Below are 18854 nucleotides of genomic sequence, written 5' to 3' on the forward strand. Positions count from 1 at the left end.
ATACAGGCGTACAAAGAGTACATTTATCAATAGAAAACATCAATCAGCCATTGAATATATAATCTTTGTAATTCAAAATCACAGCATCATCGTTGTTCGATGCGACAGCAAGGGAGTTGGGCATTTACCATTGCCATTAGACGGCGAATTGAGGTCAATTGTTGCTCGACCGCCATGTTTGATCTAATTTCAAAATGGACGCATTTTGCGCGGGAAATGTCGTTACGTTTTGTTTTGTGTGCTTTGTTAATTAACTGAATTGTGAATGGATGTAATATTTTACATAATATAATAGAATGGGAGCGTATAAACGAAAGGTTTAAAAAAAGACAGTACTCATTGCACAATAATTACCTACCGAAACTATAGAATTGTAATATCTGCGTCCACCATCAGTATAATATTACTCTAGGCCTAAGTAAAGGAACAAACAAACAAACAAACAAAAAACGAATTCAACAGGCGTATAGAGGCGGTATGGAGATTACTGAACATAATAATTTTATAACAAAACAATTTAGCTTCAATTTGCCTTATAATATTATTGTAACTATTATTTCCAAATAGATTAGATAAATAGACAACTATTTCCAAAAACATATGTAAAATTTATTTCAGAATGTAAATCTGTGTGAATCAACGCTAGTAAGGAATATGTTCTACTTACTGGGGGCCGCGCGCTCCAAGTGCTTTATCTAGAAACACAATTCTATACAAACGCTAGGCATCAAGCTCTCGTTATTTATAGTACTGCCAGTTACTAGACGAACATAATATATTAAGGCAATTTAATCCTTATCGTCTGCATGTAAGGCTCAATTGACAAAGTCATCTAAAACTATTTAAACAGCTAAATATTCACAATTACAATTTTTATATATAAATTATTATGTAATATATAAGTATATCTCACTATACTCCTCCTACACCGCTGAACGGATTTTGTTGAAAATTTGTAGGTGTGATTAAGTAAATCCGACAATTGTTTAGATATAATACAATTTCATCAGATATAAAATGATTTTTCGATTCATTAATTTATTGCCACGTTGTTAATCTTTGTATTATTACAATAAGATTCAATGTAAGCAGTGAGAGAATGGGCGCGACCGCGATCTTACTCGCCCTGGCAATGGACCTCCTATTGGATCCAGTAATCACTAATCAGTCGATAGTTAGTTATCCTGTTTCTCAATAACTCTCTCAAACTACACACACATATTAACTCTCCGTATTATAAACCTAGCTGTCTCATATTTCAAAGAATATTTAAAAACGAATTCATAACAAACAGTTGCTCGGTACAACAGACATTGTTGCACCTATCCTATTTCTCTACGTCAGCAGCAACAAATGATCTTAAAGAATGCGATACTCTAGACTTCTCGAAGCCGAGCCGTAATACACTCTGTTAAAAACTACTTAGTTTGTAGCTTGCACAAATACTGTAAGAATAATTAAAAACAAAAACATTTGAATTTGGAACCTGTCATTCTAATATAATCATTGTGTTTTCGTATTTCCGCGCCAATCTGCAAAGAGGATGTAAATACTACGTAATAATAGGCGGGAATGCCTGAGTAAAAATTGAAATTTAGTTTAGTATGAAACTTGCAGGGAGATTTGACATAAGTTTGAAATAGTAATTACAATATGTCGACGAAGTATTATCCGGCTAAGTTTGAAAGCGAACAGTTGCTCAAAACGTAGTGGATTTCGGCTATCTCCGTTTTTTACAAGATTATAACCGTCATCTGTCTTTCTGTGAATAGCTGCACGTTTCATACAATCGAGTGAATGGCTTTTTTCATAGAGAGTTTCGCTAGGCTGCCAATCTGCGTTAAGTATTCTTGTGATAATAAAACGGAGTTGAATGATAAACAGAACCGAATTGCTGTGAGCATTACACAAGGAAGATATGGAGTCAAATAGGACTTACACAAGGAAGTCGAATGCAATTTTTGGAACTCTTCATTCGATTATAATTAAAAAAAAAAGATCGCAACAACAACTCTGACCGACAGCAACAGATCCCGGAAAATCAATATAGCAACTAGAACCATGACGCGTATTTTAAACAAATACCTAGGACTTGAAACTTATAAGAGACTCACTTGTGATTAGTACGCAGAGGGAGATGACAGATTTTTTTTATTGACTATATTTTTTAACTATCAAACAACACTCTTGCAAGCAGTATGACTAAGTTTATAGTCACAGCACTACAGAAACTTCTCAATTAGTCAGCAGATGACAACGTTAGCATTATATAGTCTAGGGTTGGGACTAACTCGTTAATAATAAAAGCGACGTTTTATTTACGATTTCGTAGTCAAATAATAATAAGCCTGTGAGTATGAGCTATGTCTACCAATTGTACCAAATACGGCCGAACTATCGGACGCGGACCATACCGAGTACGACGCCGGACAAATTGATACTATGTGCCCACTGGACCGTCAGATGGTCCGGCCGTACCAAATCCGACCATGTGTTTAAGCTATAATGACATGCTAGTGTGAAGACGAGATCAGTAGAAGATGTGCTATCACACGATCTGCCGTTGACAAGCTGAATAAGGTCTGGTGCAACCGCAACATCACTAAAGCCACGAAAGTCCGCCTGATGAGAAGCATAGTCTTCCCAATTTTCTTATATGGTGCAGAAACGTGGACGGTGCGTATGAAAGGCCGACGCAAAATCGACGCACTAGAAATGTGGTGCTGACGACGACTGCTGCGAATTCCTTGGGCTGCGCTTCGGACCAATGTTTCGATATAGGAAGACTTCAAGGTGAAGTAGAGATAATCGTCGACTCCATGGAACGACTCGTCGTCCAAGGACGAGTGGACGGCAAGCGGTCACGAGGTCGGTCACCTACGCGTTGGACAGATCTGATAAAGGCTGCGACACAAACCACCATAGTCCAATGTTCCCGTAACGCTGAAGATCGTGGCAAATGGAGGAGCATGCGAGGGCTGCATCATCCACCACAGATACGTCTTGTGTGTACCTACAGTCTCATCATGCAACCACGACCACTTTGTCAAGAGTTAACGACTGAGGAGAAGGAGTGTGTATAACTATAATTGCCGCAATCAAAACCAAAATGGCCGCGCGACATGTCAAATAAAAAGAATTAAAATCGAAGTGATGTATCTTGCGTAATGGTACGGCACCAATCGTGTATTTGTAATATTATAAGTACAGAAAATACAACTGTTACAGTTGCAAAGTAAAACTATCTAAATGGAAATCAATATTAATTTTTAGGCCTGCTCAATAATCACTTGGGCATAAGATTTCATTCACAAGTCACAGTAAGTCCAAAGTAAATAAAGTATGACAATTTTGTATTTTATAAAACAGCTTGTTGCCAGATAAAGCGGCCTTCGTGTGATAACCCAGTGATAACGTACAGACACAATGTTATTGTATCTATATTGTAAATTGTATTGGGGACACTGAACCTACACGAAATATGCGACACAAATTTTTATACTCGCGCATTCGCCTGATTTAGGGTTACCATTTAGTAATTTGAAAATCCTGTCAAATGCATCTGACATTTTGATAAAAGTCGGGACATTTTAGTTAATCTCCTTCGATTTCGTTTCTCGTAAAGATTAAAGACTTATTTTGGTTTGGTAAAGGTGTTTTTTTAAGACAGTAAGGGACGAGACGAACAGCTCGTTCAGCTGACGGTAATTGATACGTCTTGCCCATTACTAGCTTTTTGGCTGATCGGAGCATCAAGGTTGTTATCAACGGTGCATGCTCCGACTTAAAACCCATAAACGCTGGTGTCCCGCAAGGCTGCGTGCTATCCCCTGCGCTGTTTCTTCTGCATATCAATGATATGCTGCAAATCAGCAATATTCATTGCTATGCAGACGACAGCACAGGGTATGCTTCCTACACCGGCCGTGCCAACATGTCCCGGGATAGCGTCGACGAGAACCGGAACAAACTTGGTCTGAAATCGAGACTATGCTTTGCAAAGTCTCGGAATGGGGCCGACATAATTTAGTCCAATTCAACCCCAAGAAGACACAAGTTTGTGCGTTCACCACTAAAAAGTCTTCCTTTGTCGTATCCCCTCGATTCGAGATCACTCCTCTAACTGCCACTGCCTGTATTGGCATACTTGGCGTCGATATATCGAGCGACGTTCAGTTCCGTGGTCACTTGGAAGAGAAGGCCAAACTGGCCTCTAAAAAGCTTGGTGTACTCAGTAAGGCGAGACAGTACTTCACTAAAAGCCACCGCCTGCAACTTTATAGGGCGCAAATTCGGCCTCACATGGAGTACTGTTCTCACCTCTGGGCGGGTGCTCCCCAGTACCAGCTTCTTCCATTTGACCGCATACAACGAAGAGCGGCTCGAATCATCGACGATCAAGTCATCTCCGATCGGCTTGATTCTCTAGCATTGCGTAGAGATGTGGGTTCTCTCTGCATCTTCTACCCCATTTATCACGGGGAGTGCTCAGAGGAGCTGTTTGTGTTGATTCCAGCGGCCGAATTCCACCATCGGACATTACGTGCAAAGTACCATCCGCATCACGTAGACGTCTGGCATTCCACAACCGCGCGTTTTGTACCACTTTGTGGAATCAACTACCGGCAGCGGTCTTCCCGAACAGATATGACTTAGTGACCTTCAAGAAAAAAAGCATACTCCCACCTTAAAGGCCGGCAACGCATTTCTTGACACACCTGTTGTTGCGGATGTCCATGGGCGGTTGCCTCACCTCTCCCCATCCCGTGAGCCTCTTGCCCGTTTGCCCCCTCTCATATAAAAAAAAATACAATGCAGTGCCGCTAAGGATTCTTGAGAAACCCAAAAATTCTGAGCAGCAGTACAACTGCGCTCGTCTCCTTGAAATATAAAATGTTAAGTCTCATTTGCCCAGTAATAACACTAGCTACGGCGTCCTTCAGACCTAAAACAGTAATGCTTACACATTACTGCTTCACGGCAGAAATAGGCGCCGTTGTGGTACCCATAATCTTGCCGGCCGCGGCATTCTGTGCAAAGGAGCCTCCCATTGGTATATACTTTTATTACTATATTCCATTTAATTAAAAGTAAAATCCGGAGATGTTAGAGAGACGGACAAAATCTGGACTGATGTCCAAAAGTCCAGTCTTGTCTGGATTAATCCGGACGGACCCTAGCCTGACTAGCGTATCTAGGACCCGCTCTTTACGGAACAAGATCTCTGATGCCCAAGGTATGATCCTCACCGGCCACAATGTGTTTTCGGTTTTTGAATTCAAATGTTCGTTTATTCGCCGCTTTATAAGGTAACAAGGTTTACCAGAGAGTATAGAGCGTCGTCTTTTGTCCTTGTCTCCTCTAAAAAAAAATACCGGTCAAGTGTGCGTCCTATATGAAAACGTCCGTTACATGAACTAAAATGGAATCCTCATTTTAAAGTCCACCCCTTTCCAACATTAGCCCGGCCAAACAGACAGACAATGTGACAAATAAAAAAATATAATTAGTGTTTTATGGTATAAGTACGAAAGTTAATGAAAAAAATCCCTTGTTTTTTACATCAACAACATGATAAAATTATATGGTTACAACAATGACATTCTATACAAAATAAGGACATATTATCATTCGCAGTATGATAGTAGAACGTTAAAAGTGTGCTTAAAGACAATGTAAGCACACGTTTCTCCCTAGTCGTGTGTCATTACTGTCACTTTCCGAATCGAATCTAAACTAATTTATGTTTTACATTGCTGTTTATTGACCAAGAATATTTTAAACAGCAGAAGTAAATGCGGTAATGTATAGATAAAGCAGTCTAAGCTTATTATTGTGTCATTTGTGGCATATTCCATATTTCAGCTTTGTTATGCTGTCTGTGTGTGTACAAAAATAATACCTCGTATTATAATCCCCTTGTGCGTATGTGTAGATATTATAATGAATTATCTCAAAAATAAAAACCTAGACATATTTAGTCAAAGTTTGGCAGAATTCAAGAATATTGTCAAAAAATAATATATTTGAAGTTATATTTATAAGACATAAAATTGTAATCATTTTAAATGGTTTATGTATAGTTTAATATTTTTCGTTTTTATGTTTATACTATACTAGCTGACCCGGCAAACGTTGTTTTGCCATATAAAGTATGATTCACGCGATAGTTTTATAAGTAATAAAATATTGCCTATATTATAGCCTGTACATCATTTCGTTCTATTGTCAATAGTTTTTGCAGCGCACGCAAAAATAGGTTTTCGATTTTACACCTTGTGTTACAAAATAGCAATTTTATTACGGATCCCTAATTTTGAAAAAAAAAAACATAGCCTATAGCCTTCCTCGATAAATGGACTACCCAACACTGAAAGAATCCTTCAAATCGGACCAGTAGTACCAGAGATTAGCGCGTTCAAACAAACAAACAAACACTGCAGCTTTATAATATTAGTATAGATTCAGATACTAAAATTTTGTTACCTTTGTAAAAAGCATGCTGTGCACGCTATTAGTGAACTACAATACAGATATGTAAATACATATAGATATTCTGTATACTATATTATTTAATTCAAAATTTGTTGTAGTTTGTTTGTGTGCCCAAATAAATAAATATGACGTGATTTTTCTATATTAGAATGTATATGTATGAGACGAAATTTACATGGAATATTACAATCGGCGAAGAGGCTCAAATCGGTATACAGTACGCGCGACGGTATTGTACGCTTCCGGATAAGCTTACATCTGTCTAGCACCGAACCAATCTTTATGGAGAGGCATGCACCACTAGTGTTACCATAAATTACAAACTTTGGATTTGTTTAACTTTGCAACAATTACACGTCTTCGTAATTTGGTAATGGGCCAGTGTATACGCTTTATTTTATTTTATTTTATTGTAATTGGAAAACTTACAGCTAAATACAATAATAGTTAGGAAAATGTTTAGATAATAGGCTATTTACAAGTTTTCGCAGATATTTACTAGCTAATTACATAATAAATAGTTACTAGATTAATATTAATAAATCGAGGATAAGAAAATCTGATCTAGCGACATGGTAAGAAAGATTCGTTAGTTTATTTAAGAATGCTATCTGTTATACATAAAAAAATAATACACAAACGGACGTGCATCTACATGCACGTGTTCAATAAAGGCTGACATTTATTGAATACTATTTTGCTTAGTCACATAGTCTTCAGTCTACACTATATTATACTTAATAATAAATTTATATAAATTCTAATTTAACTTATTATGTTACATAAATTTAGGCGTTATCGTAGATATTATTCGAAAAATTTTTTCCTGAGCTGGTGTTTTAATTTCGTTACCGTTGTATTATATAAATCTATATCTATGCTACAGTCTCTAACAATGTCATTATAAAATTTTACAACAAATATCCCAGTTATATCCAGGATCTATCAATACGTACAAAAATCACTAAGAAGATTATATGGAAAAAAGGGTATTACAAAATATCTGATTATTTGGATGACAAACAACCTTGGGATGAAAGCTGCCCAACTTAAAAAGTTGTGTAATAAATAAATAAAAAATGTATAAATATATTATCTTAATTTAAGTCACGTAAAATACTACTATGACTACCATATTTTGGTTTATATACTCTTGAAAGATTCAAGAGTTTTGCCTACCCCATCAGGTTGGTTTAAATATGTGCATTTAAAATTTCATTCCAATTCACCTACTATCAAAAAACTTTCTCATCAGGCACATAAAAATAAATTGAAAGTCTTATCAATTTCAATCTATGACTGTAGATATATGTAAGCACTTATATACGATTTTACGGTTCTTCAATGAACCTAAATGTTAAATCAAAGAGATATATGCTCAAAAATTATGATGGAGATCATAACCGTTAGTATAGTAAGTTAAATTGAAGTGATTTTTAATTTAAAATCCAATGAAATAACAACGCGTGGTAACCCTACTAGTCGCACATCTGCTGAGCACGTGGTAGCCTATAATACGTGAGAACCGCGCAGTATTGGGGACCCTCATTCTAGTAGCATGTCGCAGGACAATCCAAGACCTCGGCACATACACAATTGTCCAGACGTTTCACCGCATTGAGAATTTGACACTGATTGACTATTTTTAAAAGTCCGCAAGTAATATATTTGAGCCTGGAAATATAATTTGCTGAGATTAGTGAATATTCCTTGTTGTTCTTTCCCTTGTAACAGTTTAATTTACGTATAAACATCGTCGCCATTATTCGTTACTACCTATATTTAAGGATATTTTTACTTGTCTACCATCAAAATGATCCGAATGAAATAACTAATTGAATTTTCGAATTAAAAAGTAACAAATTTAAATAATAATAATACTACATGTCCAACATAAGTATGTTTTCAAAACTATTTAAACTATGCGCCTGTCAGATATTCAATAACCTCGAAAAGAATACACTGCAAAGAAAAACCAAGCTTTGAAAATGATAACGAAATCTGATTGTTTCAGCAGGATTCACAAAAACCATTTTGACATGTCATCAGGGGCGTGCATTGGTTTTCTAGCAAGGTCGGCACTGTACATCTTACTAGTCGTAGTTGAGCCTGGAGATTGCTTTCCGTAGGTATTGAGGAAAATTTATGACGGGGGTTGAATTTTGTGTATAAAATAACAGAACCAAATGAAATGAAATTAACTTTAACACTATATTTATTTAGGTTCATGACGAGGTAGGCACTGCCTAACTGCCTATATGATATGCACACCACTGCATGTCATGTCCACCAGTTTCTTTCGACTGAAGCGCTAGAACAGTCTTCTTACCCAGATTTGTACCCAGAAATCTTAGCAACATTAATTTAAGGACAACCTCACTATCTGAATAAGTGGTAAGTTTCCCACGATGCTGTTTAAGGAACATTGTTCCACGTAAAACCAAACTATGTTATGAAGTCTCAAGTCGATATGACTTGAAAACCTTGGGTACCTTCAAAAAGAAAGATCAACTTCCTAAAAATCCGGCAAAAAAAGAGAATGGCGACGGTGATCACTCCCCATCAGGTACCGTAAGTTTTGTCTTCCTAAACGAATAAAAAAACGATTTGTTGCTATTTGAGATTGCTTATTAAAAAAACTAGACGACCGCGAAGTGACGCTGCGATTTATCAGCTTGTTTTCATTATGCCCAGTTACACAGTCGACCTACTACATACACACACTATAACACTATTGGAGGAACTGTTCAGTCACAGTAGGGTACTGCGGTGGATCACTTTATTTCACAGTCTGGGGTCTCTTAATATATATAATCTAAGTCGAGTTTATGTTGCCAATTCAAAAATAGCTCACTATCTGATACAGATAGCGATTACGATATTCAAGGCTTAAAACTTAGCTTAAATTTGTCTAAGATTTTCTCATGCATGAATATGGTCAGTAATGTTGTTCAAAAACTAGATTTTTAACAATTAAATAACTTGCTACAGCGCCCTTTTAACCAAAACACCAAAAGTGCGTCCACAATACTGTTTTGGCGGCAAAAATTGGCACCGGTGTGGTACTGAACACTTAACATTTGGCTCAAGCCCTCCCAAAAACTCCCCCTTACGGGGAATGGAAGTAAAATGTTAATAATAGCAACTAGGTTGTACAAGCGAGCATTCCTAATTATTCGGAACCAAAATGAAAACTGTTAATTGACAAACTGACCCGGAAAACTTGCACAAAGCCTCCACTACACGCCGCGTTCCTTCATAACATTTAAAATTAAAATATTTCACTTAATTAGGGAATATTTGGAGCGCACATTCCGACGATATTTTAATTAGTTTACACTGTTTGTAGGTTTTTAAGGGTCCATACCATCATACAAGATATAGCACTATAAAGTTTTTAAATTCTTTTGTAAAAGAAATATTTTTAGGGTTTCATGCCTCAAAAGGAAAGAACGGAACGTTGATCGAACGGAGAGTTGCAATTAAAACGATATAGTTAAGTCTATAGTTTCTTGAAGCCGTGAAAAAATCAAACTTCTAATATGGTCGTTAGTGGCGGGAAAAGCATAGAATTAGCACACGAGTTGAATGCAGACGGGGCCTGAGATAAACAGTGGGAGCATCTCCCCCCGCTGTCCGCACGTCGCGCCTCGCGCGCCTGTATTGTAGTGCTGTGCCGTAGTAGTCGCTTACCTCGTTAATACTAAAGTTGCAATCCCGTGTTATTTTTTTTGATTTTAGTAATGACTGATACGAATCCACTAGGTTCCGTTCCAAAAAAAAACGAGTTTTTATTCATCGGCAACCACGAGAAATGTCGAAAAATTAAATACATGTGTTGATGAAAGGCAGAACACAAATTTTATGAATGAAAAAAATTAATATAATAATTTTTTCATTATTTTAACTTAGTGTAAAATGGTAAACTTAAAGCATTGTTTTAATTTATCGACACACTTGATTATGATGAGGTCACAGCACTATCGTTGCATGTAACTCGCGCGTTATCTGTAGGTGCCGTAGAGTCCGACTCCGACTTGTCCAGTTTTTTCTATTAGCAAGGACAAAAGACCATTTTGATATCCGCCATCTTGTTTTCTATAATTTCCTGTCACAACAGTAATACTGACTATGTCAAAATGTTACAGATATAATATTTTATCATCGTTATCAGTTTGATAAGTTATTGTAAAGATAGTATTGCAACATTGTATTAACTGTTACATATTGAATATAATATGTGATCTAGCAATAATCACAGAATACGCCCTACGATTTGAGTCATCTTTATAGCCCAAACACATGGTCGGATTTGGTACGGCCGGACCATCTGACGGTCCGGTGGGCGCCTAGTACCAATTGGTCCGGCGTTGTACTCGGTAGGGGCCGGACGGTAATAATAATAATGTTGTCCGTATGAAATCTGATCATGTGTTCAGACTATTAGATTCCGTGCTAGCAGGATAACCATCGGGAACTGCAAGAATGTCGCCGGTGATTACATATACGGTCATTAGATCGTATGAATTATCTGTTGTATTACCAAAAAATAAATGCAATTTTGAAAAGCTACAAATTAATCTGTGTAAAGTTGAGCACCTCGCACCGGGCTTGTCTCTTCTACGAAAACCTGCAGCTCAAAAGGGCTTGCATCCAGGGCCAATAAAAAAGATTCACAGATGTTGGGACCTATTAGGTGATATCGCTGTCATTTTAAATTAACACATGATAATGTAATTTGCAGTTATATTTTGGCAAATAACAATATTCGCTAGTTATTATAAATCTACTACCATTATATTATCCCGACTGCAGGAGTAGCATCCATGGACATGAAATAAATAAAAAAAAAAAGAACTAAATCTACTCGATAGTCGATACGCGAAACAGTAAATCGTTCAGTACACAGCCGGTCCGTGATTTGAGCCCTGTCGGGTGACTCTCCGCTACTGTGAATCATCTTTTAAGACCCGCCTGGTTCCTGGTTCGCGCCCGTCTCCCTAGAAAGCTATTTAAGGTACCGGTACCTCTCTCATAACCTGAATACGTAAATTTATATTTCTCCCCTTGAAAAAAATGACCTCAAAACATTATCTTTGTTAAATGTTGTATATACCTACAGCTCTCGTGAATATCTACATCTGGAATTGAAATCACGTAACAATGACACGAAACAAAAACAAAATTATACTATAGTAGGTAGATTGCATACCATACTGCTTATCCCGAATTATTTTAGAGTAGGTCCCAATTACTAAGATTGTTAATTATACCTTAATAAGAATGTTAAATGTATTAATGTACCTATTAATCATAAATGTTTAACAAATAAGGACTTTTATAAAATTTTCCTCAACAATATTAATTTATTACATAAGTAACTCACCATTTTCATTTTAGAGCACAAATAACCAGCGAAACTAATTGGAGTGCTTTTCCAAAGCATCTAAATTGATTTTCACAATATAACATTGCTGAAAAATTACTTTTTGTTTACGAGCGGAGAATGAAACCTTTGCCTCCCGTGCGACACGTTTAACTGACAGATCCGTCATCAAGCTGTCAGTTCACTGATAAAAATAGCGCCCTTGACGTACGCACATGGTAGATTTGCTTAATAATGTTGCCAGTTGTTGGAAACTTTCACATAATTTAATATCATATTTTGGTTTATGTTCAAAACGAATTATTCACTAGTAAATTGCGTAATCAATTACTGATCAAGACAATTATAACGTTGAATGAGTAATACTACTCATTCAACGTTATAATCAGCATCTTTTTTTTTTGCGCTCTTTTCAATAAAAATATACAATATTGTACAGTCATTTCTATCGCTATAAAATAATCACAATCTAGTCCTAGGCTGTCCGATTATTTAGATATTCAGCAGTGGAGTAATAGGATATACGACAGAGCCATTTTTTTATGAAACATTTAAATTTATTTATAGATAATGCCTGAACAGTGGCTGGGATTTTATTATAAAAGTGTATGCATTTACTGATAAAGCTAATATGTATCTTATGAAGCCTACTAGAATTAGATAGTTACAAGCAATCCCTTTTTTCTAGTGTTATAATAATGAAGGTTACTATTAAGAGAGAAAAGGTGACGATTTTTGCTAACGTATATTAGATTTTCATAAATGTACTGCCAATGAACAGTCATAATATTTATTAATTTTTTATTTGAGTTACTGTCTAAAACTAAACTGATATATAACACGAGCAGCTCTCTTTTGCAGAGCAAACTCTATATCAATGTCAGCAGCATGACCCCACAGCAAAATACCATACGTCACGATGCTGTGAAAATAACTGAAGTACACTAATCTAGCGGTAGCAACATTCGTGTACTCTCTAATATTTCTAACTCTCTAATCTTTCTTTGCAGATTATTCGTCTCAAGCCAACGCCTCGTCGAGAATATCTGCACTTCGCTTCAATTTAAAAATAAGAGAAGTATTACCAGCAAGCAATACAATCTCATGACTATCATCTACCACAAACAGTAAATCGTAAATATATATAAGAAACAAGAAAGGACCTGAATATAGAATCGAACCCTGCGGAACACCTATCCCTACAGCTTACCCGAAGACCGTTTGCCGTTTACGTCGATATTATCTGAACTCTTTCGCTTAAATATGTTTTTAACAGCTGTATTTTTTACTCCATAATGCTTTAATTTTAGGAGTAAAGTTTCATGGCGGACTCAGTCAAAAAATAGCATACCAATTGTAAACCTTAAGATTGTGGTGATCACCACCAGGTGACTTGTAACCAACCTACTCTTGTTTGTCCTGCATAAAAAATATGAATTATGATGAAGCATCTATTCAATCTATGTTCAGATTACTTTAAATCTTTGAGTGAAAACTTCTTTAGCCACGTTGGACACTTTTTTGTAGGAGAAAATATTATGGGTTTGCGTCACTGACATGCTCATGACTGGCGCACGCGATAAATAAATAATTGAAAATTAAATATTTATATATATAGATAGACACTTTTTGAATGGGTATAATCTCGTGAGTTCACGTCAACAGTATATCTGTAGCAATACAGCTGACGTATGTGCAACATTAGTGCTGTGTATATTTTCTAAGTGAAATTGAATGGATTTAGTGAAAAGTTCAATGTGTAATAAGGCGTGGTTTTAGTAAAAAGGTATTTTAGGCCTTTAATTAAATCTCGGAATATTTAATACCAATGCGTATTCGGATAAAACTTAAAATTATTGAAAATATTATCACATTTATTAAATATATGAATATCCTTTATGTGTTACAATTATTTTCATCAAATTTTTACCTAAGGTTTAAAAGAGTTTATAATAAAAACACAAATACCCAACTAATCTGACACAAGGACATATTTACGTCCCTAAATACCTAATAATACGTATTCCCAGATAACCTAATAAATAAATAATCTCAAATTTGGGGTAACTTCATTAATCGAGCAGGGAACACTGAATATTTCATGTTATGTCATGTTGAGTTAGTGGCGGAGATAGATTAAATTGTGGCTGAACTATAGACTATAGAATACTCTGAATCTTAAAGCGTTTCAAGCGCTTTATTAGTCATTCCTAAGATTTATTTTGTTACCTACCTATATCTATTTTGTTTAAGTTTTATAATTATTATCTTTGTAAATCTCAATCAGCGAATATTTTAGGTATATAAATTGATTATAATTAATTGTAAAAACGAACACAAATTTGATTGAATGTGTACTTTATAATAACGAAGGTACTTACTAGACATTGACAGAGACGAGAGTCTCGTGCCAGAGTTTGGCGAGTCAACATCTCCTGAGCATGCCTCGTGTAGAGGCAAAACACGTGTCGATTTGTTTGAAGACGAATATTCGCGGGACTAACACCCAAGAAAACTCGAAACATTTGGATAATTATGGATTTCCGTAAAATAAGCCTACTTCAATAAATAAAATGTACATTATTAAGACATTCTCAAACAAACTCGTAACTTGATATTCAAGTTCAAATATTTTTATTCAAAATATGATTTAAGTTCACTTATTGAACGTCAAAATCTACCACCCATTCGAAATAGTATGCCTCAGGCCTTGAAAAGACAGACTGTCAAAACATCGGTTAGCTCTCAATAAGGTTATGTGTTCATTATGAGCTTTCAGCGCCTGGCAGAACTATCGATTCGTATCTACTGTCAACAACTGATAAGGTTAAAGCATGACGTTATTGAGAGGAAGCCGGAACTGATCAATAGAAAGCGTGTGGTCATTCATCACGATATCGCTAAACCACATACATCTATAGCAACTCAGACAAAATTAAGTTTGGCTAGAAGGTGGCAATGCATACGCCATATAGCTCTGACCCTGCATCTTCACATTTCTTCCTGTTTCGATCTCTTCGGAATTATTTTGGGAGAGTCAGGTTAACATAAAGAGAGGACTGCCAACCTACTTATGACGCTTTTTTGATCAAAAGTCCCAAAATTTCTACAGCAACGGGATCACTTCACACCTTCAGGAGTTCAAAACGATCGAACAAAATGGCACATACTGTAACAATAGTATATAAATTTTTAAAAACAAATTTCACTTATTACATAATTGAGTATTAGAAATTGAAGGTTAGCTAAAGTTGATAGGTAAAGATTAGCACATGAGAACATGTTTTGATCTAATATTAAAGAATGTCACAGATGTCAGAAAAAACAAGATGGCGCGTAACGGGAAATCATGACGACTTTGATATAAAATTTCTCTCATACATCGATAAAGATGTTTCACTTCAAAAAGAAAGACTTTAATAACAAGCAAACATTTCAATAATTTCAAAATAAGCCGAAGTCAACTTTTATCGAAGCTATTTTGAGTTTTTAATAATGAATATGGAGTTGTGCAATCATATCTTGAATAAATTATAATTAATTGTCAGGAAAAAAGCGCTTAAACTGCTGATAGATGTGATCAATTGACCAATGAGTAGCGGCTGACGTCACTACTACGTCACAGGTCTTGACCGTGACTCGGAAATTTTTATTAATTTCCATCAATTAACTTGCTTTTCTGTTGTGTACAGAAATATTGTCCATCAATGAGAAGGGACTTATATAAAATGTATGATTAAGTGTTTATTTTATTAAATCGATTCATAAAGAAATAAGTAAATTGAAATAACAAGACTTATATATATATAAATGAATTGCTGTTTGGCTAATTTTGGTCTTGAATTATTTGTGGAAGTCCAGAGAAGATTTAAAAGGTGAATGAATATGAAAATGCTCGGAATTAAATAATTTGATTTTTGATTAACAGACTGTATCATAACTGTGTGTGTCTATCAATATTAAATTATATACTATTTCAGGAAAACTCTATTTTGTTAGTAAAGAATATCGTGTGTAATTGATGGAAAATAATAATTTGTTTTTATAAAAAAGGATTCCTTTTATTTGTTTTAAGTTTATTTTACAAAAAAGTTTGGGTATTTTATTTATCCATTGAGGCAGTACGAAGTCTGCCGGGTCAGCTAGTAAGAAATATAATTTTAATTTTAATCATAAACATAAAAATAATATATAAGGTTACCACAAATGCTACGGCGTTGTATCCGTTCCATAAAAAGAAAAAAATCGTAAAGGAAACCGCGAATGGAACCCAACTTAAAACTTTCGATGTTGTGACAAACATTTAAAAGTGTTTCTATGTCCGATTTGAAAAGTTTTTGCAATCACAATTTATAAATATTTCGGGTTGAAGTTTAAAATCAAAATGGCCGTAAGGGCTTTGTTATTTTGAAGTGTAAACTTCTTTAGACGCGTTGGGCACTTTTTGGTAGGGGAAAATCTTATAGGTTCGCGTCACCGACATGCTCAAGACTGGCGCACGCCATTTAAATAAATAATTAAAAAATAAATATAATATATGTATAGTTTGACACATTTTGGAACACACAGGTGAAATCTAGTGCAATGTGTGGTGAAATGCTTAAAGCAGTATATCTGTAGCTATACAGCTGACGTATTTTGCAACATTAGTGCTGTGTATATCTTATAAGTTAAATTGAATGGATTTAGTGAAAAGTTCAATGTGTTTAAACTGTGCATTGTTGAAATAGTTTGTTGTTTGTATAATATTATTATTGAAAATAAGTTTTAAGTAAATTGAAATTATTAATTTAATTGTTTTTAAACATTATGAAATTTCAAATTTTAATACTTAAAGTTCTAAGTTTTCATTTCTATCGACAGTCTCTTCAACTGCGAATTTTTTTTGATTGCATTTGCTTCTTACGCTTTTTTTAATAAAAGTAAGTAAGACTTCACTATTTATTCCATATAAGTATAATTACCCAGCCTTAGAACCCTTAAAGCATTAGAAAAAGACGTTGTTGAAATGGGATAAAAACTAAAAAAAAAAGTCTACTACTTTTCGTACTATAAACTAAAACTGAAAAAACATTTACCGTTTTCCGGAGATTTTTCTAATAATATGTAAGTATGTTTGTTGCTGCGTAGTTATTATTTGTTAGTTAGTTAAAATAAGTTATCATTTTACATATTATATTGTAATTGAAATTATTTGTAAATCTATGGAAATGTAAATCTTGATATAAAAGTGGCAATGAGTTTCTTGCTACTTCTTCTCATTAGCTCAACCCTTTACGGAGTAGCGGTAGATTGAATAAGAAAAAGATTTTTTTGACATTCATAAGTGTCATTTCCGTGACCTACATGAATAAATTGATTTTGATTTTGATTTGATTTGAAGAATAATTTTAACACAAACATATAATTTGCAATGAGACAAAAAAATTAACTGGTTTGACGTAAAACACTATTTAATTATTACACATATACAACACTAATAATTATTAACATAATATTTGATAAAATGAACCTTAAGCCGACGTCATAAGATCCACATAACAGACAAGTGTGTTGAACAAATATAATGTAAGCGATGTATGTGCGTAAGAACGCACGTTCAAATCCCGACTAAGACAATAAATCCTACTCTCCAAAACTACTCAACTTAAAACACGTTGTCTGTAACATTTGGAACAGTAATTAAAAATGACACTCAGTTGAGCATCAAACCATGAAACGGGTGTTTGAGGCTAAAAACTTCAGCGCAAAAGCAAATGTCGTACGGGCTGACAAAAGCCTGTGTAATTATACCTCTGAGTTGCATCGGGTGTGCCCATTGTGATAGGTGGAGTGAAAGCGGATGCGTGAGCGATTTTATGAAAAAAATTGGTGGATCATTATTTAAAAATGCATTATTTTTTGTTTGTAAGCTGATTGGAATGAACAATAAATATGACAAGAAGCTTGACACAATTCATTTGGGAAAATCATATTAAAGTCAAACCGACTGTGACATTAGCTTGCGAAACAAATCAGATCTATACACTATCTTTTTAAACTTCGTTACATAAGTGCCATGTATAGAAAATGTCTTTTGAGAAAATATTTATTGTACTACTGGTATGACAAGCTTACCATGTTTAAATATATTATGTATTTTAACAAGGCTAAAAATTTTTCAGTTGGCTGACAGGTTTTCTATATGACTTACTTATTAACGGACTATATAACAAATATTGGGTTTAACCAGCTACGACTTTATAATATATATTTTTTCAAATTGAAATTAAATTTCAATTATTTATAGTTGCCTACTTAGTACCGTAGTAACCGATTCTAATGACTACATTTTAAACATTATCACTTAATGGAGTTTGCATATTTAAGAAAAAAAACTAGCGGTATATATGTCTTTTAAAGACTGGTGCTAAAAGGTTAACTGAAAAGGTTACTTTATCTTAATATATATAAATTCAGTGTCCTGATGTTTGTTTTCAGTGAACTACCAAACTAATGAACGGATTGTAATGGGGATTACTTCATAGATAGAGACATAGGATAGTTTTTATTTCGATTTGGGATCCATTATTACTTGTATTTCCTGTGACTGTTTTGTATGGTCATATTTTCTATGATATAATTTATTGACGCACGGTAAGAGAGTTCTGCTGTGGAACAATTTCATTATAACAACAAGGACCATATTTTACGTAATAATTCTTGATGTTATGAAATATTATTGACAAATTCATAAAAAAACAGTATTTTATTTATTATGTACAGAACAACGTCTGTCGAGTCAGCTAATATTACATAAATATTTGGAGTCATTTACACAAGTTAACTGCTCATTGTCATCATTTGAGTAGCGCGTTGACGGCGGTATCTATTAAAACGCTCCGCTTATGCGTCAGGCGCACCCGACGACCTATATCGCTCACAAAGATCTCTCGGGAACCATTTAGTATATGTATGTCGCGCTAATATGAAC

The 18854-nt window shown here is 34.9% G+C and overlaps 1 protein-coding gene across 1 annotated transcript in view; it reads right to left on the reverse strand.

Annotated features, from left to right (window-relative positions):
• Positions 1-18854, reverse strand: part of LOC126971412 (uncharacterized) — a 370061-nt gene that overhangs the window by 122111 nt on the left and 229096 nt on the right. The window lies entirely within an intron of this gene.

The sequence above is a fragment of the Leptidea sinapis genome, chromosome 23 (genome assembly GCF_905404315.1).
Source record: "Leptidea sinapis chromosome 23, ilLepSina1.1, whole genome shotgun sequence".
Taxonomy (NCBI): domain Eukaryota; kingdom Metazoa; phylum Arthropoda; class Insecta; order Lepidoptera; family Pieridae; genus Leptidea; species Leptidea sinapis.